Source organism: Euprymna scolopes, chromosome 46 (assembly GCF_053919585.1).
Source record: "Euprymna scolopes isolate OS-2025 chromosome 46, ASM5391958v1, whole genome shotgun sequence".
Taxonomy (NCBI): Eukaryota; Metazoa; Mollusca; class Cephalopoda; order Sepiida; family Sepiolidae; genus Euprymna; species Euprymna scolopes.
In genome coordinates this window covers 135,835,174-135,861,917 of record NC_136527.1, presented here as the reverse complement: position 1 = coordinate 135,861,917, position 26,744 = coordinate 135,835,174, and the positions used below count along the sequence as shown (strand labels likewise).

The 26,744-nt window shown below is 37.9% G+C and overlaps 1 protein-coding gene and 1 pseudogene across 1 annotated transcript in view; one reads left to right on the top strand and one right to left on the bottom strand.

Annotated features, from left to right (window-relative positions):
- The window catches only part of LOC145270212 (uncharacterized), an 86,955-nt gene that overhangs the window by 35,989 nt on the left and 24,222 nt on the right, over positions 1-26,744 (bottom strand). The window lies entirely within an intron of this gene.
- On the top strand, positions 9,913-10,076 carry LOC145271872 (U2 spliceosomal RNA; annotated as a pseudogene).

Below are 26,744 nucleotides of genomic sequence, written 5' to 3'. Positions count from 1 at the left end.
TTTGTGTGCTTATTGGCTAAAAAGTTTTAAAAAAATGAAAATATCGAAAAAAAGGTTATATTGCACGTATCCATTATGGAATGAAGTTCTCCGAAAAAAAAAATTCACTTAATTTCATCAAGTATTTTTTTTTTTTTTTTTTTTATAAGCGAAAAAACAATTTGTTATGCTACCAAGCAAAAGGATTGATTTTTAGGAAGAAAAGCTAGTATTAAAGATGGGGAGGGACTGTCGGCGCTTTAAACTGAGTTTCTCCCCGTGGCTTGTTCAAAAATTCCATAATGGCTGACTTCAACGCGCTTTCATAAAAACATGTTTTTCCACTGTAAAAAAAAAAACAAAAAACTATTCGATCAAATTAAGTAAAAAATTTTTTTCCAGAAATCATTAGTCCAAAACGGATGCGTACAATATAACCTTTTGTCACGGTAACATATATTAAACGAGTTTCTAACAGTATTTTGTCTAGTTTATTATTTATAACACCTTTTCCCAACTTTACTGTGTTAAAGAGAGAATCGGGCGCCATTTTGAATTTTCCAATACCTCGGTAAACACTGTATGTTTTTCGAGCTGAATAAACATGTTACATTGAATAAAAACACAAAAAATATATCCAGTTTGGCAGAAAAGTAACTTACCTTGCCTTTGGTAACATTTATTTGTTATATATTTGTTTTTCGAATCTATGTGTACAGTAATACAAACCTGTTTTTTTTTTTGTTATTTTTTTACAGCGAAAAAACGATTTGTTATGATAACGAGCAAAAGGTTCGATTTTTAGGAAGAAAAGCTGAAGTATTAAAGATGGGGAGGGAGTGTCGGCGCTTTAACTGAAGTTATCTTCCCGTGGCATGTTCAAAAAATTAAAACATGGCTACCTTCAACTGTCATAAAAACGTGTTTTTCCGCTGTAAAGAAAAACAAAAAAACTATTCGATCAGAGTAAGTGAAATTTTTTTTTCCAGAGATCTTCCGTCCAAAACGGATGCGTACAATATAACCTTTTTTTTCGATATTTTCATTTCTTAATGTCTTGATTAAACTGTACATGTGAGATATATATATATATATATATATATATATATATATATATATATATATATATATTAAAAAATGAAAATATCGGAAAAAGTTTAAATTGGACATATCCGTTATGCAACAAAGTTCTCCGAAAAAAAAAAAGTTTCATTTAATTTCATCAAGTAGTTTTTATTTTACAGCGAAAAAAACAATTTGTTATGATGCTGAGCAAAAGGTTCGATTTTTAGGAAGAAAAGCTAGTATTAAAGATGGGGAGGGAGTGTCGGCGCTTTAACTGGAGTTATCTCCCCATAGCGTGTTCAAATAAATTCCATAATGGCTGACTTCAACGCGCTCTCATAAAAACATGTTTTTCCGCTGTAAAAAAAAAAAAAAAACTACTCGATCAAATTAAGTGAAATATTTTTTTCGGAGATCTTCAGTTCAAAATGGATACGTACAATATAACTTTTTTTTTTTTAGATATTTACATTTTTTTAATGTCTTGGTTAAACTGTACAAGTACCTAAAAAACAGTGGTTTCAACTGATTTTTTTTTCTTTTGCCAATTCTAATAAGTTACAATGGAAGCTTCCAAATCATGCAGTCGAAATTACCTTAATTACTGAATTATATCTCCCACATTAAACCGACCTTGTGTCACATTTTGTTTCGTGTGAAAAAAATAAATAACCAGTCTCGGAACGCTCGTATACTGGGCGGGCCACTGAAGTGTGGTGTCTGCTCAGATTAATTGTCCTTAGTTAATGGAGGGGGGTAAACCCTTCTAAACTAAAGGCAATCTTATTTTTGCAGAATCCCCTTCTGAGGGGGAGTTGTTTATTTCTCACATTAAACCGACCTTGTGTCACATTTTCATTCGTGGCTGGCGCGTGGTGTCCATTCAGATGCTACACTCAAGTTAATGGAGGGGGTAATCCTTCTATACTATTGGCAATTTTATTTTTGCGGAATCCCCTTTTGAGGGGAGCTGGTTATCTCCAACATTAAACCGACCTTGTGTCACATTTTGTTTCGTGTGAAAAAAATAAATAACCAGTCTCAGAACGCCCGTATACTGGGCGGGTCACTGAAGTGTGGTGTCTGCTCAGATTAATTGTCCTTAGTTAATGGAGGGGGGAAACCCTTCTAAACTAAAGGCGATCTTATTTTTGCAGAATCCCCTTTTGAGGGGAGCTGGTTATCTCCCACATTAAACCGACCTTGTGTCACATTTTGTTTCGTGGCTGACGTGTGGTGTCCATTCAGATACTACACTCAAGTTAATGGAGGGGGTAATCCTTCTATACTATTGGCAATTTTATTTTTGCGGAATCCCCTTTTGAGGGGAGCTGGTTATCTCCCACATTAAACCGACCTTGTGTCACATTTTGTTTCGTGGCTGACGTGTGGTGTCTATTCAGATGCTACACTCAAGTTAATGGAGGGGGTAATCCTTCTATACTATTGGCAATTTTATTTTTGCGGAATCCCCTTTTGAGGGGAGCTGGTTATCTCCCACATTAAACCGACCTTGTGTCACATTTTGTTTCGTGGCTGACGTGTGGTGTCCATTCAGATACTAACCTCAAGTTAATGGAGGGGGTAATCCTTCTATACTATTGGCAATTTTATTTTTGCGGAATCCCCTTTTGAAGGGAGCTGGTTATCTCCCACATTAAACCGACCTTGTGTCACATTTTGTTTCGTGGCTGACGTGTGGTGTCTGTTCAGATAGTATACTCAAGTTAATGGAGGGGGAAATCCTTCTATACTAAGGCAATTTTATTTTTACATTATCCCCTTTTGAGGGGAGCTGGTTATCTCCCACATTAAACCGACCTTGTGTCACATTTTGTTTCATAGCTGACCTGTGGTGTCTGTTCAGATGCTACACTAAAGTTAAATTGGGAAACCTTTCTATACTAAGTTAATTTTATTTTTGTAAACTGCCAGAATGTCCCCTTATGGGGGAGCTGGTTTTCTTCTATCTTTACATCATCAACGCTCTGATCCCCATCTGGCATCAATTGAAGTGGATGGCTCTCGTCTAAACACATGCTTAAATCATTCGTTGACGTCTATGCTGATGACACGACCGTCTATGTGTTAAAGAGCATCTCTCCCCCCCTCTCTGGCTTTCTTACTCTTTCTATTTTCTCTCTCTGTGTCTCTATTAGAGAATAGAGAAAGAGAGAGGGAGAGGGAGGGAAAGAGAGAGAGGTGAATAACGTGGACAGTGGACACGTTTGCAAAAGAAGGGTCAGCTGACCAGATGACGTGGTGTCATGTGATGAGGTTAGCTGATTCTTTTCTTGGCAGTTTGGTTTCGGGTGTTGAAGAAGACAGACGGCTTTTCAGCTGTCCCCACCCCTGGGCTGGGGAGGACGCTGACGTGTACCATCAAGCAAGCAAGGTTCACCTCCATTCTGTGTCGACCTCTGGAAGGTGAATAAAAACATAAAACCTTAATTATCATCTTGGAATGAATTCTTCATCCAACAGGCCAGCTCCCCTCCAAGAGACGATGAAAACCAGAGGAACAACCGACGACACATGAATGAAAAGGTATGTTAAGAAATGCATGTACACAAACACACACCCACGAAGACATGAACAATAAGATTAGAAACTAGACGATCACGTACACGAATCTCCTTCTTGACACTATTCCCTTTATGATACAATCTCCTTTATGACACCCCACTATATAACATATGGCAACACATCGGAGGTTGTAGATGATAAAGTTCTCTCTGATTCTTTCTCCTCTGATCTTGAGCGCGTGGTACAATAGGCGAAAAGGTGGCTGGTTACTTTTAATAAATCTAAAACCAAGCTCCTATCTTTACATCAACAACGCTTTGATTCCCGTCTAGTATCAATTGAAATGGATGGCTCTATACTAAGGCAATTTTATTGTTGCAAACTGTCAGAGTGCCCCCTTTTTGGAAGGAGCTGGTTTTCTCCCACATTAAAAACGACCTTTTGTTGCATTTTGTTTTACGTGGGGCAGTAAATAGATATCAGTTGCGGCTAGATTGCTGAGCGGCGGGGTTCGGCCTGTCAACGGCCTAACCCAACGCAGCAGGATTGCTGCACCACGCTCTCGCTCTCTTTCCCTATTTTCATTTGTGATGACGTTTCAGTGTCTGCCAGCTCGCGGAAGATTAAGTACAGCTTCTTGGCCTTCAAATCGGTGCACAATGTTTTGAACTGTGTTGAGACTTGGGCTATGTCTTTTTTTTTTTTCTTCTTTTTTACATAGACGCCACCACTTATCAAGGCCGATAGGCCACTCAAGGATAAGGGTTAAAGAGTGTAGAGTAGTCAAAAGGACAATATAGTAATCGATAGTAATGGAAGTTCAGTAAATTTGTTAACTTAAGTGGAACGGCTCATCAGAAACTTGTTCACGTTGGACTTGAAGACAACCATATTATAGACAGCTGGAAAGCAGGCAAACGGAAGACAATTCCAAAGACGTGCAGTTCTAAGAAAGAAGCTTTGATCATGGAATCTATGTTTAGGTTTAGGCACAGATAAAGAGTGGGGAGAATTATTGATAGTGTTTTCAGCTAGTCTAGTGTTTCTTGTGAAAGTTTGGCGAGGGGGGACCATAGATTGAAGCTCAGTTGAACACTTTCCATGAAAATAACGATAAAGCAGAGACAGTTGCGGCTAGATTTAAAAACGACCTTTTGTTGCATTTTGTTTTATGTGGGGCAGAAAATAGATATCAGTTGCGGCTGGATCGCTGTGCGGCGAGGTTCGGCCCGTCAACGGCCTAACCCAACGCAGCAGGATTGCTGCACCACGCTCTCGCTCTCTTTTCCTATTTTCATTTGTGATGACGTTTCAGTGTCTGCCAGCTCGCGGAAGATCTAAACACCTTTTTTCGACTCATCTTCGCGGTGTCGTGTTATGTCATCAGACTAATAACCTCAAGGCTTTGGGTTCGAGCCTATCCTTGTCATACAACTTTTTTTGTTGTTTTTGTTCGTTTTTTTAATATATATATATACTATCCCATTGATTACTGTACACGCAATAACCCTTATCCCCGAGTGGCTTCCGGGCCTTGACAAGTGGTGACCTCCATGCAAAAAAAAAAATCGTTTAATTAAACACATTTTTAAATGTTCATCTATTTATTTGCGATGAAGATGCGGATAAAAGTCGCAAATTAGTGTAATGTTAAACGGTTCATTTTCGAAAAGGTATAAGGAAACACCTCTTGCGTTTTTGCCTTAAGAGTCGTTTTGTGAGAATTAAATGTGCCTTGCAGGGATGCAAACCAGGAAAGCAATTTCGACGCAATCCGCACGGTCCGAGGTTCGAGCGAGAAAGATGATAAATGTTACTTTTAGTTTACATTTACCCCCCGCCGCCAACACACAGTTTTTTTTTTGTTTTTATTTTTCAGATTTTTTGTTTGTTATTTGGGGGTGGGGGGTGGGGTTCCATCATGTTTGCGTTTTCTTTTTTAGTTTTTTGTTTTAACATCGTTCGTTTGCATCACGTTCATTTGTTTTTTTTTTTTTTTAATATTTAAATTGGGTTATTACTTCGCTAATTCTTTTGTTTTTATTTTATTTACCCCTACCCCCAACACACACACCTCGAAGCACACGGGTAACGTCGGGTACCCCCACTAGTGTATACATAAAACACAACGGATGTGACCATTTTGTCTACAACTACGTCCGCCGTATGAGTATAAAATCAGCAGGCCTTTTTTAGCAAGGAGTCAGCCGCGATTAGATCGCCGAACTGTGAGGTTGGGTCCGTCAACGGCCTAACTCAACGCAGCAGTAGCATTAGCAGTCATTTCTTTTTTTTTTACACAGTGGTCACCACTTATCAAGGCCCGGAAGCCACTCAGGGATAAGGGTTATTGTAAGTACATTACGTTAGTGTGGAGATTTGATGAAGTGTTTACTTAAGGGGGCGGTTCATTAGGAATTTGTTAACGTTGGACTTGAAGACATCCAAGTTGTAGTCCAGTGGGAAGCAGACAGACGGAACAGAGTTCCACAGGCGTGCAGTTCTAAGAAAGAAGTTGTTCATGGAATCCGTGTTTTGATTTAGGCACAGATATAGAGTGGGGGAAATTTTTCACAGTACATGCCCACACAATATGATTGCTGCACCACGCTCTCACTCTCTTTCCCTATTTTCATTTGTGATGACGTTTCAGTGTCTGCCAGCTTGCGGAAGATCAAGTACAGCTTCTTCGGCGCACAATGTTTTGAACTGTGTTGAGACTTGGGCTATGTCTTACATGAATATGCCGTCGATAAGCTCTATACTAAGGTAATTTTATTGTTGCAAACTGCCAGAGTGACCCCTTTTTGGAGAAGCTGCTTTTCTCCCACATTAAAAACTACCTTGTGTCGCATTTTGTTTTACGTGGGGAAACAAATAGATGTAAGCTGCGGCTAGATCACCGAGGTTGGGCCTGTCAGCGGCCTAACCCAACACAGCAGTAGCATCAGCAGTCATGTCCACACAATATGGGTTAGACTACCTCCCCGAGAGCAGCTGAACTCAGTAGCAGCAATAACAGTAGTCACCTACCACCAACTCACTTAATTCCAGCAGCCCAACATTGGAAGTTAACGCCTTCCTGCAGTTTTTGTTTTCATGGCGATCTAGGTTGGATTCTTTGATCTTATCAATCCACGTTTATTTATTATCTCATCTTCTGGGTTTGTATTACTGTACACATTCGAAAAAGTTGTCAAAAAACAAATATATAACAAATAGATCACCGAGGTTGGGCCTGTCAACTTGATGCAACATCAGTGCACCCTCATAATTGCCACAGTTTTTTCTTTTAAAGGTGTAAAAAGGTGGACTTCATCTATCACGCTAGAAAGAGAACATAGAATGAACGGAACATGTCTTGGTGAGGCTCCGTGTTTTTACAAGCTTCTGGGTTTGATCTTTACTCCTGATCTGAAATGGAACACGTACATCAAGTCTGTTGCCAAGGTCGTTGGAAAGATAGTGGGATCCTTCTACCGCTCCAGAAGATATCTCACTACTGATGCAATTCTCTATCTATATAAAAGCCAAGTACGTCCAAGGATGGACTACTGCTGCCATATCTGGGCAGGAGCTGCTAAAAACAGTTCCTCGATGAGGAGCTTAACCACTCCAATAGCGGGTAACTTCCATTTGACGAAGAAAGACTCATTGTAGCAAGTCAAGATCAGAGCTTACTCACAAATGGATTTTAAAAATAGCTACAAGCAAATGGTCACTTCAGGTTTTGCCAGTCAGCCAAGGCTACCAATTAGATCCAAACAAAACCACCTGCTCTTCAAGCTTTATGCCAACTCATATGCTAGAAGGAATTTGAATGCCTACTGGAGAGAACTTCAATGGAGAGAAGCCACATTGCTGTGGAGTGTGTGATCTTTTGTTCCTGCAAGGATGGAATACTGCTGCCATATCTGGATGTCTTCAAGTCCAACATAAACAAATGCCTGATAAACCCAAATGAATTAAAAAAAATGGCTGGCCTACACGCAAATGGCCAGTGTAGGTTTTGCCACTCGGCATTTGAGAGTCCAAGCCACCTAATATCTAGGTGCCCAGTCTTATTGGCAGATGGCCTTTAAACTGCCCGCCACAACAAAATATGTAAATACCTCCATTGGAAGATCTGTGGAGAGATGCAACTTGACAGAGCAACGAACATCTGGGAACATGAACCACCACCAATAACATCAAACAGAAATGTGACAAAGACATACAGGCGAGCAGATAAATAAAAGAAAAGTCTGTCAAGCCAGATATAGTAATATGGAACAAGTCCGAAAGGACTGCACTCATTATCGATGTCACAGTTCCAAACGACTTTGGCCTTAATAGAGCTGAACGGGGAAAAAATAACAAAATATCAGGACCTAAAAAATGATCTAAAAACGACATAGTCTCTGAAAGAAATAAACATTATACCGGTTGTGATAGGAGCAACTGGGTTAATAAAAAAGAATCTTCAGAAATACTTAGAAGCAATCCCTGGAAGACCAAGCTGTAATGTAAAGGGGACAGAATCTATTCTTAAAAGAGCCCTCGGATATAAAATTAAATTTTAACAGAATCAGGTGTTAGTCCCAGGAGGGAGCTCTTTGATCTCTTCAAACTAACAAAAGTAAAATATAATAACATTGTTGTTTAGATAGCCTATTGATCTCTAAGAACTAACTGAAACCACTGTCAACAATTTTCCCCACTCTTTATCTGTGCCTAAATCAAAACATAGATACCATGAACAAAGCTTCTTTCTTAGAATTGCACGCCTGTGGAACTCTGTTCCGTTTGCCTGTTTCCCACCGGATTATAACTTGGATGTCTTCAAGTCCAACATAAACAAATTCCTGATAGACCGCCCCCTTAAGTAAGACACTTTATCAAATCTCCATTACTAACGATTACTACGATATTATCCCATTGATTACTGTACACGCATTAACCCTTATCCCCAAGTGGCTTCCAGGCCTTGATAAATAGTGACTACCATGTAAAAACAAAGAAGAGACCAAACTCATTCTCCCAATAGGCCAGCCACACATTGCCTTCTGTGACGTTTTCTTATTCCCTAAGCTCAAGGAAAACATAGTGCCCCAGTAGTTGCTGCCCCTGATAGTAGCCCCCTACACCAAAGTGGCAATGTGCCTTGTTTGGGGTGAAAATATAATAAATAAAAAAATTAAAAAAAAAAAAGACAAATTATAAGACATTAAGAGTTGAGAGTCGAAATTTGGACACAGCTGATATCACGTTTTCGGGAACGGTATTTATTTCATGAGGGACAAACCTACTTGTCACCGTATTTATATGTAACTTATCGTTTTGATGCAACGTTATTTCATTTATTTTTTTAATCATTTATTTTTCTTTCCTCTTCTTGTGCCTAAATCTCCAATATACAACAACCATTAGCGTTCTTATAGTTAAATTAATTTAGAATACATTTTTTTCCCACGTGTATATATGTAGTTCTTCCACGCTCGCCGGGTTTGTATTACTGTACGAAAAAGTTGTCAAAAAACAAATATATAACAAATAAATGTTATCAAAGGCAAGATAAGTTACTTTTCTATCAAACTGGATATATTTTTTGTGTTTTTATTCAATGTAACATGTTTATTCAGCTCGAAAAGCATACAATGTTTACCGATGTATTGGAACATTCAAGATGGCGTCTGACTCTCGCTTTAACACGGTAGGTTTGGGAAAAGGTGTTATAAATAATAAACTAGACAAAATACTATTAAAAAAAACACCGCATATATGTCAACCTATACCATGGTAACATATATTGAGCGAATTTCTAAGAGTATTTTGTCTAGTTTATTATTTATAACACCTTTTCCCAAACTTACCGTGTTAAAGAAGATTCGGGCGCCATCTTGAATTTTCCAATACATCGGTAACCACTGCATGCTTTTCGAGCTGAATAAACATGTTATATTGAATAAAAACACGAAAGTTATATCCAGTTTGGTAGAAAAGTAAGTTATCTTGCCTTTGATAACATTTATTTTTTATATATTTGTTTTTTTGACAGCTTTTTCGAATCTATGTAATACAAACCCGCTCGCGCTCGGTCAGACAACTGGATATGTTCCGTTTTTAATTCTCCGGTGTTTGTTTAAGTGAATCCTCTACTTTCTTTCATAGGATGTCTGTGCTTGCTATATTTCATGTTTTCAGGAACGGTATTTATTTCATCAGGGACAAACCTACTTGTCACCGTGTTTATATGTAACTTCTCGTTTTGCTGCGACGTTATTTCATTTATTTTTTTAATCGTTATTTATTTTTCTTTCCTCTTCTCCTTTGAGCCTAAATCTCCAATATACAACAGAAAAATAACCTTCTTGGCCTTTTGGTCAAGATCAAAGTGTAGTATCTGTTCCAGCAGATACTGCAAGCTATGACTAGCTATGACTAGCAAAGACCAGATGTGGGGGCAACCCCACATGCCTGACCTTTAACCAGCTCCCATTTCCCACCTCTCGGGAGCTGGTCCCCTTTTTCCCTTCCCCCTCCCTTCACTCCTCACATTAAAAATCGGCCTTGTGCCTAATTTGCTCGGTGGGGGAGCAAATAAATACCATCTGTCCTTCAGATGCTGCAGTTTTTGCTGCACTTCCATTTCTTGTTCTCTTTCGGTGGAGGAGAAATCCTTCACGACTGAGACAATTTTTATTTTTGTACCTTTTCTCCACATTAAAAAACGACCCTGGTGTCTAACTCTGTCCCGTGGGGAGGCATTGTAAATAGGTACAACAACCGTTAGCGTTCTTATAGTTAAATTAATTTAGAATACATTTTTTACTCATTCTCGTCAACGTGATTACGACGAGACTTGGTCACTGTAGCCAGCCCAGGTTAATGTATTTAGTTCTTCCACGTTCACCTATGCCGTTCAAACAACTGGATATGTTCCCATTTTAAATTCTCCAGTGTTTGTTTAAGTGAATTCTCTACTTTCTTTCAGGAACGAACGTCAGCCCTGACTCGTTTTTAGTCCAGAGTAGGTCACGATATAGGCAAGAGTAGGACCATTATTTAGGCTTCTTTGTTCATGACCTAGCTAGTGTGTGATAGCGATCATTAGGTCCCTTTTAAGTTTGCCCCCCCCCTTTTTTTTAACCCCACTCCCCTCCCCAATTAGGTGACAGGTCACTTGATTCGCCAGAGATGCGGGTTCCCTTTCGAAGTTTTTGTAAGGGGTGTTTTAAATAAAGCGTTCGGGCCCGCACGCATCATCACCCTTTCGACTGGCGAATCGGTGTATCTGCCATAGTTTAACAACAGGGGGGTCTTTTGTTCCTATTTACAATGCCTCCCCACAGGACAGAGTTAGACACCAGGGTCGTTTTTTAACGTGGAGAAAAGGAATAAAAATAAAAATTGTCTCAGTCGTGAGGGATTTCTCCTCCACTGACAGAGAACAAGAAATTGAAGTGCAGCATCTGCCGGAACAGATGGTATTTATTTGCTCCCCCACCGAGCAAATTAGGCACAAGGCCGATTTTTAATGTGAGGAGTGAAGGGAGGGGGAAGGGAAAAAGGGGACCAGCTCCCGAGAGGTGGGAAATGGGAGCTGGTTAATGGTCAGGCATGTGGGGTTGCCCCCACATCTGGTCTTTGCTAGTCATAGCTTGCAGTATCTGCCGGAACAGATGGTATTTATTTGCTCCCCCACCGAGCAAATTAGGCACAAGGCCAATTTTTAATGTGAGGAGTGAAGGGAGGGGGAAGGGAAGAAGGGGACCAGCTCCCGAGAGGTGGGAAATGGGAGCTGGTTAAAGGTCAGGCATGTGGGGTTGCCCCCACATCTGGTCTTTGCTAGTCATAGCTAGTCCTAGCTAGTCATAGCTTGCAGTATCTGCCGGAACAGATGGTATTTATTTGCTTCCCCACCGAGCAAATTAGGCACAAGGCCGATTTTTAATGTGAGGAGTGAAGGGGAAATGGGGACCAACTCCCCGGGGAGTAGGGGAGCTGGATAGTGACAATTGGTATGAAGGGTTGCCCCTACATTGACCAAGTTCTTATATGCGGGGTAGCCCCCACATATGGTCTTTGCTTGCAGTATCTGCCGGAACAGATGGTATTTATTTGCTCCCCCACCGAGCAAATTAGGCACAAGGCCAATTTTTAATGTGAGGAGTGAAGGGAGGGGGAAGGGAAAGGGGGGACCAGCTCCCGAGAGGTGGGAAATGGGAGCTGGTTAAAGGTCAGGCATGTGGGGTTGCCCCCACATCTGGTCTTTGCTAGTCCTAGCTAGTCATAGCTTGCAGTATCTGCCGGAACAGATGGTGTTTATTTGCTCCCCCACTGAGCAAATTAGGCACAAGGCCGTTTTTAAAGTGAGGTAAAAACCAGCTCCCCTAAAAGTAGGCAAAAAGGGGGCACTCTGGTTACCAAAAATAATAATTGTCCCAGTATAGAGGGTTTCCCCTCCATTGACTGGTACAAATTATCTTAAGTGCAGTATCTGCCGGAACAGATGGTATTTATTTGCTCCCCCACCGAGCAAATTAGGCACAAGGCCGATTTTTAATGTGAGGAGTGAAGGGAGGGGGAAGGGAAAAAGGGGACCAGCTCCCGAGAGGTGGGAAATGGGAGCTGGTTAAAGGTCAGGCATGTGGGGTTGCCCCCACATCTAGTCTTTGCTAGTCATAGCTAGTCATAGCTTGCAGCATCTGCCGGAACAGATGGTATTTATTTGCTCCCCCACTGAGCAAATTAGGCACAAGGCCGTTTTTAATGTGAGGTAAAAACCAGCTCCCCTAAAAGGGGTCACTCTGGTTACCAAAAATAATAATTGTCCCAGTATAGAGGGTTTCCCCTCCATTGACTGGTACAAATTATCTTAAGTGCAGCATCTGCCGGAACAGATACTACACTTTCATCTTGGTCAAAAGGCCAAGTTAACATTGTAAATATTTCATTTGTATTTTGTATATAAAATTTTTATCTTCCCAAACCCCCCTTTCTTAAGGGTTTTAATTAGGTTATCATGGTATGATGTTCTTATGGTGGTTGATGAAGGATGTATACGCTGATGGATGTATAGTATGAATGTGGTATTATGGTGTAAGTAGAGTGAAAGTAGGAACTAGTTAGGTTAGATTAGTTAGCACTAGTCAGAGAAGACCATCCTTTCCCCTCCCCCATCTTCGGCCTTGTGCCAAATTTTTCTGATTTTTTTACTTTGTAAATTTTCTGAAAATAAATATCTCTACTTTCTTTCGTAGGATTTCTGTGCTTGCTATATTTCCTCGCGATTAAGTTTATTTAGATCCCACCAATTTCGTAAGATAATTTTGCTCTAGTTGAAAGGAATTTGAAAGCATTTAAACTGTCAATTGATAGTAAATGCTTGCCTTCCTCGTAGTTCTCTCCATAATGTTTTATGGTTATCCTTTACGGAGATGGTCCCGACGTCCGCCTCGTTCTGAGTTCTGGGAGAGGCCGTCTGACGTAGGCGGTGTCGAGGCAGAAAATTATCCTAACCCTAAAATATGCGATATATCCCAGACAGATGCTTTTCTTGGCCTTCAGGACAAGATCAAAGTGTAGTTCCGGGTTTTTGGAGTCGCCTGATTGTCCCCGTTGTGGGACAACGGCCGTAGAAACTACGGATCACGCTTTCTTCGATTGCCGCAAACTCCGCCAGTACTGGTCGTATGTCAGCGGAGTGACGGCTCGCATCGATCCTGAGCATCCTCGCCCAATTATTGTATCCAATGTTGTGGACAACGTGAGGCCGCCGTGGGACCGGGAAAGACAAATGGTCTACGTTACGATCCTGGCCGTGGCGAGAATGGTGATTTGGACGTCGCGTCTGCAAGGTTGCCGGGGGGTGTTGTCTTTTTCTGATCAAGATCTGATCGCGTTCTTTAAACACCAACTACGGATGAAGATCAGATGTGATAGAAGAAGGCTGCATCGCGCGGCATTTGACAGAAGATGGATACATGTGGCAAGTCTGTGAGTACGAAGAGGAGCCAAATTTGAATACGTGTTCCCCGCCTAGGTGTGGAACGCGCAGTTCTGTAAAGTAAAATTAAACAAGTAGTCTCTCAGCTAGCTGAGTGTGTGTTCCATCCCTCCCCGATTAGGAAGCCTCCAAGATCCCCATCCCCTCTTACCTGCAATTTTTGTTTTCACCCCTTCCTCTAAATTTTACCCATCTTGGAGAAAAAGAAATACAAACTAACCTCCATCCCTTACCCACAAAAATTTCTTTTCTCCATTCACCCCCATCTAGAGGGCATCCCCACCTAGAGACTGACCCTCAGAAGCGAGGTTCCTTTTACAAACATAGTGGAACGGGCAGTCTATCAACTAGACGGGGTTGGGAGGGTCCTACTAATCACCTTTTGTTTTTTCTTCCCCCGCCCTCGACACAAATGAATTATTGTACCATTTTATTGTTATTTTTTTTGTTTTTACACGTCAATAAAAAATGTTTTAAAAATTGGGAGTTACTAGGACGTCCCCCAATATGAAAGGGTGAATGCGGTATTATGGTGAAAGAAGATACTAGCTGGGAGAAACTTTTGACTTTGTTTAGTTCTGGAGTGACAAGGATGACCAACGACCCCCAAAATCCCCCCTTTTGAGTTGACCATGTGCCTAAGCTTTTTGTTCACCGTTAATTTTACTGTATTTTTTAACATGAATAAAAGATTTAATATCTCAAAGTGTAGTATCTGTTCCGGCAGATACTGCAAGCAAAGACCATATGTGGGGGCGACCTCACGTATAAGACCTTGGTCAATGTAGGGGCAACCCTTCATACCAATTGTCACTATCCAACTCCCCTACTCCCCGGGGAGCTGGTCCCCATTTCCCCTTCACTCCTCACATTAAAAATCGGCCTTGTGCCTAATTTGCTCGGTGGGGGAGCAAATAAATACCATCTGTTCCGGCAGATGCTGCAAGCTATGACTAGCTATGACTAGCAAAGACCAGATGTGGGGGCAACCCCACATGCCTGACCTTTAACCAGCTCCCATTTCCCACCTCTCGGGAGCTGGTCCCCTTTTTCCCTTCCCCCTCCCTTCACTCCTCACATTAAAAATTGGCCTTGTGCCTAATTTGCTCGGTGGGGGAGCAAATAAATACCATCTGTTCTTCAAATGCTGCACTTCTATTTCTTGTTCTCTTTCGTTGGAGGAGAAATCCTTCACGATTGAGACAATTTTTATTTTTGTACCTTTTCTCCACGTTAAAAAACGACCCTGGTGTCCAACTCTGTCCCGTGGGGAGGCATAGTAGATAGGTACAAATATTGTGAAACAAATCGCAGAATTTTACAGGGTGGAACTATTTTAATCATGTGGACTGTTTCTTGTTTGTTTTAAATTCTAATTATTTGAACTGTTTATTTTGTAAAATTCCAATTATTTGAACTGTTTATTTTTTGAAATTCTAATTATTTGAACTGTTTATTTTTTGAAATTCTAATTATTTGAACTGTTTAAAATAAAAAAAATAAAAATTCTAATTATTGGAACGGGTTTTTGTTCTTAAGTTAACAACTCGCCACTTTATTGAAGGGGTAATTTTCTGCCTCGACATCGCCTACGTCAGATGGCCTCTCCCCAAACTCAGAACGAGGCGGACGTTGGGACCATCTCCATAAAGGTTATTCTATTTTATATTTATCTTCTACTTCATTTAATATCCCTTTTTCTTTGTCGCAGTAGAACTCACTTTCCTTTATTTTCTGTTTCCGATTTTTACCTGATTCATTGGAGAATAAATACTGTATTGTTAGGTGTGTCAGAAATTTCGTGAAAAATAAATTCCACCCCATCTTTCCAAGCTTATAACTCCTCGAAATGTAATTCAAGCCCTAATTTTTTTTTTCAATTAAAGGAGCAAAGACCAAGGTTTCATTAAAAAAAAAAACGTGTTTTTTTTTTTTTTAAGATTTTAAACTTCGGATTTTACAGGTAAATTTCTAAAAAAAACAAGTTTTTTTTTTGTTTTAAATTTGAATACATTATTTATTGACCTTTTCTCTTCAATTTGTGATATATAAGACTTTGGTACATAAATTATTAACTTTTTAATAGGCATTTCAAAATGGGAGGCGTGAATTATTCGACCCCCTGTCTTTCCAAGCTTATAACTCCTCGAAAAATGTAATTCAAGTCCTAATTTTTTTTTCATTAAAGGAGCAAGGACCAAGGTTTCATTTAAAAAAAAAAAACAATGTGGTTCTGTTTTTAAAAAAGATTTTAAACTTCGGATTTTACAGGTAAATTTCTAAAAAACAGGGGTTTTTTTGTTTTAAATTTGAATATATTATTTATTGACCTTTTCTCTTCAATTTGTGATATATAAGACTTTGGTACATAAATTAATTATTAACTTTTTAATAGGCATTTCAAAATGGGAGGCGTGAATTATTCGACCCCCTGTCTTTCCAAGCTTATAACTCCTCGAAAAATGTAATTCAAGCACTAATTTTTTTTTTTCAATTAAAGGAGCAAGGACCAAGGTTTCATTAAAAAAAAAAAAACGTGTTTTTTTTTTTTTTAAGATTTTAAACTTCGGACTTTACAGGTAAATTTCTAAAAAAAAGGGTTTTTTTTTGTTTCAAATTTGAATATATTATTTATTGACCTTTTCTCTTCAATTTGTGATATATAAGACTTTGGTACATAAATTAATTATTAACTTTTTAATAGGCATTTCAAAATGGGAGGCGTGAATTATTCGACCCCCTGTCTTTCCAAGCTTATAACTCCTCGAAAAATGTAATTCAAGCACTAATTTTTTTTTTTCAATTAAAGGAGCAAGGACCAAGATTCCATTAAAAAAGAAAAACAAATAACGTGGTTTAAAAAAAAAAGGTTTTAAACTTCAAACTTTACAGGTAAAATTCTAAAAAAAACACTACTTGTTTTTTGTTTTAAATTTGAATATATAATTTATTGACCTTTTCTCTTCAATTTGTGAATAAAAAATAGAATCAATAGAAAAATTTTGATAGATTTTTAAAGTTTAAAAATTGAAAAATATTGAGTTTGGAAAATTCATTACTGTTTAAAAATAATATATATTTCTATTGCTTTTAAAACAACTTTAATAGTTTATTTTGGAAGTATAATCCATAAAGAAAATAAAAAACCCACTTTTAACAGAGAAATTACGAGATTTTTATATTTTATTCGCAGTTTCGTGTTAGGGGTGTCAAAAATTCGGGTTTGTATTACTGTACACATAGATTCGAAAAAGTTGTCAAAAAACAAATATATAACAAATAAATGTTATCAAAGGCAAGATAAAAAATTCTTCGTTTCTTTTTCTCTCTTAGTTTCCCCTCTCTGTCCTGCTCTAAGTAAATCTGTCGACCTAGTCCACAAATTCCAAAATTTCATCATGACAAGTTTCAAGAAAAAATACACGATTAAACCCAGTTCTCCAACTTCCAACGTAAACCCCTACTACCATGTCTCCTTCTCCAACATCAGGGGTCTACGTTCTAACCTTCCAGAGGTTGAAACCCAATTACAGGAGACTAAACCAGACCTTTTATTTTTAAGTGAAACTGGCATTGGACAGGCTATTTCCCTAGATGAGTTTGCAATTTCAGGATACTCTAACTTAACTTCTAAATCTGACCCTCAAGATCGCCATGGGCATGGAATATGTGCCTATATTAAAGATAACTTTCCATGTGGGAGGGACATCTCCAGGGAAGATCCTAACTTACCCTATATGTGCTTCCGGGTTGCTTTAGCTCACACTACTGCATTTATATTTACTCTCTATCGCCCCCACAACAGCGGAGTTACTATCTTTCAAAGCATATCTGAGAAAATTGACCAAGTCCTTTCTACTTATCCTTCAGCTAACATTCACGTATGTGGAGACTTCAATGTTCACAACGTCGAATGGTTGACCCACTCAAACAAGACCGATGATGAGGGGAGGTTCTGTCATGATTTCTCCATTGCCTATGACCTCACTCAGATTGTTCAGGAACCTACCCGTGTGCCCGATAATGACGGCCAGTATGCGAGCCTACTAGACCTTTTTCTCACAACTTGCCCTGAACTATGTTCAGTTTCTGTTCTGTCGCCTCTTGGATCTTCCGACCACTCTGTTGTATCAATTAAGATAAAAATGAAATGTAATAAGTCCCCAGACGTACCACTTCATCGTACAGTATATCGATACACTAAGGCTGACTGGGATAGCTTCCGTACATTTATATCTGATCTACCTCTGCATTCCATGTTTAAAAAGGATGTGTCCTCTATAGTATTAGACCTAACTGAATGGTTAATTGTAGGTATTGACCATTTCATACCCTCTAAAAAGTTTCAGCAAAAACCTAACAGCCAGCCATGGTTCTCTCCAGAATGTGCTGCTGCCATTGCGCACAGAAATCACTTTTTCCACTGCTTCAAACGTAATAGATGTATGGAAACTAAAGCCGTTTTCAGGACTGCCAGCAACCATTGTAAGAAAGTAATAAGGAACGCAAGAGAGTTGTATGCTCAATCTGTTAAGTCCAAAGTAGCTGAGCAGCGGCTTGGTTCCCACCAGTTTTGGCAAATAGCAAACAGAATCCTGAACAGAAGCGTGTGCTCCATCCCAACTATTATCAATGGACCTGAGGTAATCTCGTCAGCATCAGACAAAGCCAAACTCTTTGTCAAGAACTTTGCAGCTAATTCTACCCTTTGCGACCAAGACCGCCAACCCCCAATATTTCCTCCTGTATCAGAAAACACGCTATGTGATATACGTATATCTGTACGTGATGTTGCCAAGCTAATCAAAAACCTTGATTCCAGTAAAGCAACTGGCCCTGATGGTATTCCAATTATAGTACTCAAAAAACTTCAACCTGAACTAGCGCCCATACTTACAAAACTGTTTAAACGTTGTCTTAAGGAGAATAGTTTCCCATCTCCCTGGAAAATCTCATCAGTATGCCCTGTATTTAAGAATTCAGGTGATCGCTCATCCCCCTCTCAGTACAGGCCAATAAGTCTCCTGTGCGTCATGAGTAAGTTGCTAGAATCTGTGTTAAATACAGAAGTAATCAAACATCTCAACAAAAATAACCTTCTTAGTGACACTCAATATGGTTTCCGTTCTGCTAGATCTACAGCAGATGTCCTTACAGTTATATCGCATAGGATTAGCAAATCTCTCGACGGTGGCAATCTTTCTAGGGCAATTGCTCTTGACATATCTAAAGCCTTTGATAGGGTATGGCATAAAGGTTTACTTCATAAGATCACTAGCTATGGTATAGCTAGAAAAGTCTTCTCAATTATTAAATCATTTCTTTCTGATAGGTTCATAAGAGTAGTAGTTGAGGGGCAAAAATCAGAAGCTCACAGTATTAATGCCGGTGTCCCTCAGGGATCCATCCTGGGCCCAACTCTTTTCCTGATCTACATTAATAATCTTCCAAATCATATCCTTACATCATTTGTAGACATTTATGCTGACGACACTACCATTTATGGTACCACATCTAAGACAGTAAACGAGCAAGTACTCTCCAATTCTCTCTCCTCTGATCTTGAGCATGTAGTACAATGGGGAAAGGAGTGGCTGGTTACTTTTAATGCATCTAAAACCAAGCTTCTCTCTTTACATCATCAACATTTTAATCCACATTTGTCATCAATTGAAATGAATGGCTCTCGTCTTCAGGAGGCCTCAAGTTTTGACAAGCTTCTGGGCTTGACCATTACTCCTGATCTTAAATGGAACACGTATATCAAATCTGTTGCCAAGGCCGCTGGAAAAATGGTGGGATCTTTCTATCGATCCGGTAGATATCTCACTGCTGATGCTATTCTCTATCTATATAAGAGCCAGGTACGTCCAAGGATGGAATACTGTTGCCACATCTGGGCAGGAGCTGCTAGAAAGGACTTGTCCTGCCTTGATAGAGTTCAAAATAGACTTCGTAGCCTCGTAGGAGATGTCCTTTTCTCCTCCTTACAACCTCTATCTCACAGAAGAGATGTTGCGAGTTTGTCTCTGATGTATCGTTATTTTCATGGAAAGTGTTCAACTGAGCTTCAATCTATGGTCCCCCCTCGCTAAACTTTCACAAGAAACACTCGTCTAGCTGTAAACACTATCAATAATTCCCCCCACTCTTTATCTATGCCTAAACCTAAACATAGATTCCATGAACAAAGCTTCTTTCTTAGAACTGCACGCCTGTGGAATTGTCTTCCGTTTTCCTGCTTTCCGGCTGACTACAATATGGTTGTGTTCAAGTCTAAGGTAAATAAGTTCTTGATGAGCCGTTCCATATAAGTTATTAAATTTACCAAATTTTCATTACTAATGATTACTATATTGACCAACTTCTACTGTACACTCTTTAACCCTTATCCTTGAGTGGCCTCTGGGCCTTGATAATGTGGTGATGCCTTTGTAAAAAAAAAAAAAAAAAAAAAAAAAAAAGTTACTTTTCTACCGAACTGTATATATTTTTTGTGTTTTTATTCAATGTAACATGTTTATTCAGCTCGAAAAACATACAGTGTTTACCGATGTATAGGAAAATTCCAAATGGCGCCCGGCACTCTCTTTAAGACGGTAAGTTTGGGAAAAGGTGTTATAAATAATAAACTAGACAAAATACTATTGAAAAACAACCGAATATATGTCAACTTATGTCACGGTAACATATATTGAGCGAATTTCTAACAGTATTTTGTATAGTTTATTATTTATAATACCTTTTCCCAAACTTACCCTCTCCGAGAGAGAGTCGGCCGCCATTTTGAATTTTCCAATACATCGGTAAACACTGTATGGTTTTCGAGCTGAATAAACATGTTACATTCAATAAAAACACGAAAAATACATCCAGTTAGGTAGAAAAGTAACTTATCTTGCCTTTGATAACATTTATTTGTTATATATTTGTTTTTTGACAACTTTTTCGAATCTATATGTACAGTAATACAAACCCAAAAATTCTGATACATGTATTGTTCTTAATTGAAATGCGTTTGTTTTTCTTTGCATCTGAGTTTATCTGGCTGTCCGAGCAAGGTGTCAAATAGCATGGTGTGAGAAATTTCCTACAGAAGCAAATTAATTCTACAAACGAAATACAAAAAATGACAGCATCTATTCTGAAAAGAGCCCTCGGATATAAATTTAAATCATAACAGAATAAAGTGTTAGCTCCAGTAAAATAAAAAAAAAAAGGGAGAAACTATACTGTTATCATATATTTTCAAAAGTTTTTTTTTTTTACACAGGCATCACCACATTATCAAGGCCAAGAGGCCACTCAAGGATAATGGTTAAAGAGTGTACAGTAGAAATTGGAAAATATAGTAATCATTAGTAATGAAAATTCGGCAAATTTGTTAACTTATATGGAACGGCTTATCAAGAACTTGTTTACGTTAGACTTGAAGACAATCATATTGTAGTCAGCCGGAAAGCAGGAAAACGGAAGACAATTCCACAGGCGTGCAGTTCTAAGAAAGAAGCTTTGTTCATGGAATCTACGTTTAGGTTTAGGCACAGATAAAGAGTGGGGGGAATTATTGATAGTGTTTACAGCTAGACGAGTGTTTCTTGTGAAAGTTTGGCGAGGGGGGACCATAGATTGAAGCTGAGTCGAACACTTTCCATGAAAATAACGATACATCAGAGACAAACTCGCAACATCTCTTCTGTGAGATAGAGGTTGCAGGGAAGAGAAAAGGACATCTCCTACGAGGCTACGAAGTCAATTTTGAACTCTATCAAGGCAGAACAAGTTCTTTCTAGCAGCTCCTGCCCAGATGTGGCAACAGTATTCCATCCTTGGACGTATCTGGCTCTTATATAGATAGAGAATAGCATCAGGTGTATGTGAACGGGTATTTATATATCTATCTATAATATCCTCTTAATGTCTACTTTAAACACAGTTCCTGATTTCAAAAAAAGAAAAACTAAAAGGTAACTATCTCTATATATTTTTAAATCAAATTTATTATGTAAATTCAAAAATATATTTTTTTTCTACTTATTTCTATCTCTAACCTATATTAATTTTCTTATAAATTTTAAATCCAAACCTTTTATTTCAATTTTTTCAGATTCATCTGCCTTACTTTTAATGCTAGGTTTATTTATGGTGTCTTTTAATTTCAATAAAAATCCTCCTAAATTTGCTGATGAGGAGACCATGCTTACCAAAAAAACTATATATAATTGTTCTACATAACTTCATGTATACCACAAATAAAAAGCACGGATTTCCGAAACGATCGTACAGATAATTGACTTTGTTGTTGTTCCTTCTTATGAAACTGATTTTTAATTTAATTAAAATTTGATTTTTAAATTTAAAATTTTTTTTTTTAATTTTTAAATTGTAAATCACATTACTTAATATTGAATTAGCTCTAGGACATTTAACTATCGAGCTTATTATATATCTAAATTACAACTATCAAGGCAGGACAAGTCTTTTCTAGCAGCTCCTGCCCAGATGTGGCAACAGTATTCCATCCTTGGACATACCTAGCTCTTATATAGATAGAGAATAGCATCAGCAGTGAAATATCTACTGGATCGATAGAAAGATCATAGACTAAGGTGTGCTGTGATCTCTTAAAAACAAAAAGTAAAATAAAAAAAAAAAATACTGTTGTATATTTTCAAAATGCAAGATTAAAATACTTTTTCACTAGAAGTAAACCCTGACCAAATATTTTTCCTGGAATTCAGTTAGAGAGAAAACACTTGTGGTTTGCGTGGAACGGTACAAGTGCATTGCAGCCGGAGAAGATAACTTTAAAGGCACCATTTCTTGTAAATACGTCCATTGGAAGATCTGTGGAGAGATGCAGCTTGACAGGTCGTCGAACATGGGGGAACATGACCCCCCCCCTCACCGATAACATCAAACAAAAAAAGTGACAATGTTCTATGACAAAGACACAACAACGTATGTAGATACTTACACTGGAAGATCTGTGGAGAGATGCAACTAGACAGGTCGTTGAACATCTGGGAACATGAACCACCACGGATAACATCAAACGGAAAAGTGACAATGTTCTACGACAAAGACATACAGGTAGGCAGATACATAAAAGACAAGGCCATCAAACCAGATATTGTAATATAGAACAAGCCTGAAAGAACTGCGCTCATTATCGACATTACAGTTCCAAATGACTTTGCCCTTAACAGAGCTGAACAGGAAAAGATAACAAAATATCAGGATCTAAAAAATGATCTAAAAACGACATGGTCTCTGAAAGAAATAAACATTATACCCATTGTGATAGGAGCAACTGGCTTAATAAAAAAAGTATCTTCAGAAATACTTAGAAGCATTCCCTGGAAAACCAAATACAGATATATAAAGGGAACAGTGTCTATTCTTAAAAGAGCCTTCGGATATAAATTTAAATCATAACAGAATCAATTGTTAGCTCCAGGAAGGATTAACCCCTTGATCTCTTCAAACTTACTGAAGTAAAATAAAAAAACAAAAAGGGGACCTTTCTTAACAAACCTCAATCACAAAGCTTGCTGAAAACTTTGGAGAAGTCATACCGGAGAACACCGTCGATGTACACGATAAACCAGCGACACAGATTACAAGAATCAAAAGAAAAAAAAATACACCGAAATAGAGATAGAGACAAGAAAAAAAGGATGAAAACAAAATAAGCGAGCAGGGAAGTTCCTAGAGGAGCTGAACGAGGAGTACATAGACAAGGATGCTTCACTCCAATGGCTCAGGACATTTAACAAAACATGTGAGAACACATACAGCTGCGCTCATTATCGATGTTACAGTCCCAAATGATTTTGGCCTTAACAGAGCTGAACGGGAAAAAATAACAAAATATCAGGACCTAAAAAATGATCTAAAAACGACATGGTCTCTGAAAGAAAAAAACATTATACCCATTGTGATAGGAGCAACTGGTTTAATAAAAAAGAATCTTCGTAAATACTTAGAAGCAATCCCTGGAAGGCCAAGTTGTAATGAAATACAGATAGCAGCCATAAAGGGAATATCATCTATTCTTAAAAGAGCCCTCGGATATAAATTTAAATCATAACAGAATCAAGTGTTAGTTCCAGGAGGGATTAACCCCTTGATTTCTTAAAACTTACTGAAGTAAAATACAAAAAAAAAAAAAAATGATCAACAAGTGCAGGTTCTACCACACAGAAGCAGTGTGAGCCGCCTGACACCCAGTTGTAAAATCCGGTTGGGGGACGGCTATTATACAATGTGACACAATGAAGTTGTGGTAGCAGCTTTTAAAGGGACGGTCAGAAACTTAAAAAGATCTCTCGGTTAGAATAACCGAGTTTGAAAGCACAAGCCATCTAATGTCTGCATGCCCAATCTTATTGGCAGATGGCCATTATACTGCGCGTCACAACAAAGTATGCAAGTACCTCCATTGGAAGATCTGTGGAGAGATGCAACTTGACAGATCGGCGAACATCTGGAAACATGAACCACCACCAATAACATCAAACAGAAATGTGACCGTGTTCGATGACAAAGATATACAGGCAGGCAGATACATAAAAGACAAGGCCATCAAGCCAGATATAGTAATATGGAACAAGCCCGAAAGGACTGCACTCATTATCGATCTCTTCAAACTAACAAAAGAAAAACTATAACTACATTGTTGTTTAGAAAGCCATTCTTAACATGGGGAGGGGGCGGCTTTGTTAACTATTTTGCGCTTTCACGTGCAATTCAATTTTTAAAAGTTACACTCTTCTGGAGGTTGAGAGCAATGCCAAGGCTGCTGCAAAGAAGGTGGGCTCTCTCTACTGTGCTGGAATGGTTTTTTTTTGTCTTTTTTACGTAGGCATCACCACTTATCAAGGCGCAAAGACAAGGCCTAAAAACGACATGGTCTCTGAAAGAAATAAACATTTACCGGTTGTGATAGGTTGGTTGGTTGTTTTTGTTTTACGGCATATCAACCCTTTTCGGGTTATTTAATGCCGAATCCAAAGATTTTGAAGAAAAATTTTCTTAATATATGTGTGTGTGTATATATATATATATGTATATATATATATATATGTGTGTGTATATATACTTCATTTACTCACATAAAATTAATATACGAAAGTATAGATTTATGCGTTAACTTTATGTATTTACTTCAAAAGTGCTCAATATGTAGGTAGAGCTAATTAGTAATAATAATAACAACACTAATAATAATAATAACAAACCAACCCCGGACAAGAACAACCATAAATAATAATACGAATAACGAACAAGATAAATGCAACTGTAGACACCGCCAATTTTGCCCAGTTCAAAATAAATGTCTAACAAAAAGCGTAGTTTATCAAGCAACAATATTTGCGAAAGAAAACCCGAATAACAAGAAATATTATGTAGGCATGACTTCCTTAGATTTCAAAACCCGATACTATGACCCCAAAAGTACATTCAAATATAAAAAACACCGTATAAAAACAACACTAGCGAATAAATACTGGGAACTCAAAGAAAGCGGACATTTGCCGGTAGTCGAATGGAAAATAATAAGACAAGCTACCACGTGCAGACATTTAGACGACCCATGTGAATTATGCCTTCATGAAAAATTTGCTATCCTGTACTTTAAAGTACCCCAAAATCTATTAAACTGTAGACGAGAAATAGCAAACAACTGTGTTCACAAAATAAAACTTACTCTAGGATAGCGATACAAAATAGCTTTAAAACTAACAAAAACAATAGAAAACAAACAAATAAATAAATTAAATAAACATGAATATACATAAACGACCACGCATATATATATATATATATATATATATATATATATATGTATATATGTATGTACACATATGTATATTTATATACATATAAAAAAAAGAAGAAATGAGGAAAATCGTCTGCCTTAAACCACTAACCTAGTTCTAAAACAGATCCTTTGTTCGATAAAATGCATGCCCATTGACTGATAGGAAGGGGCGCGGTGGATACTAGGAAGCTGATTGGCTAACAAAAATCCTCAACATATATAAAAACAAGAAACCACAGAATTCGCGCATAAGCCTGACGAATCCTATAGTGGATGAAACGCTGAATATTCAGTGTAGCTTAATCGCCATACATATTTTATAAATTACTATATATGTGTATATGTATATATATGTGTATATAATTATTTTTTTTTAATATAATAATTAAATACCTACAGACACTAGTGAATCTTCAGTGCAGGGTGTCATCATTAATACCGGTCGAACGATTCGAACCCCGCATCATGAGACATCTCTGGCTCGGTTAGCGAAAACCTAATCCATTCGGCGACCATTAACCGCGTGAAATAACGTCAAATGTAAACATTTTTAATTTTAAATGTTCATTACGTCAGTCAGAGAGTGATCTAATCGTTATACGATGATCTATGCATAAGAGCAAAGTTTAATTCAACTGAAAGTGCTCAACGATAAGAAACGAATTTCTTAAAGGGGCTGTCATAATTATTTTTTTTTTACTATAATAATTAAATACCTACAGACACTAGTGTTTGATCCTTTCGGGAATCTTCAGTGCAGGGTGTCACGATTAATACCAGTCGAACGATTCGAACCCCGCATCACAAGACATCTCTGGCTTGGTTAGCGAAGACCTAATCCATTCGGCCAGCATTAACTGCGTGAAATAACGTCGAATTTAAACATTTTTAATTTTAAATGTTCATTACGTCAGTCAGAGAGTGATCTAATGGTTATATGATGATCCATGCAGATATATATATATGTGTGTATATATATATATGTGTGTGTATATATATATATGTATATATATATGCATATGTGTATATATATGTGTATATATATATGTATATATACGTGTATATATATGTGTATATATATATGTGTGTATATATATATATGTATATATATGTGTGTATATGTATATATATCTATATATATATATATGTATTTATATGTGTATATAAATATATGTCTGTATATGTATATATATATATATGTCTGTATATATATATATATATATATGTTCTTGTATATATATATGTGTGTGTATATATACATATGTGTATTTATATATATATATATGTATATAATTTAGAAAATATATATGGCAATTAAGCTGTACAGAATTTGTGCATTAATCAGTGTAGGATGACAAT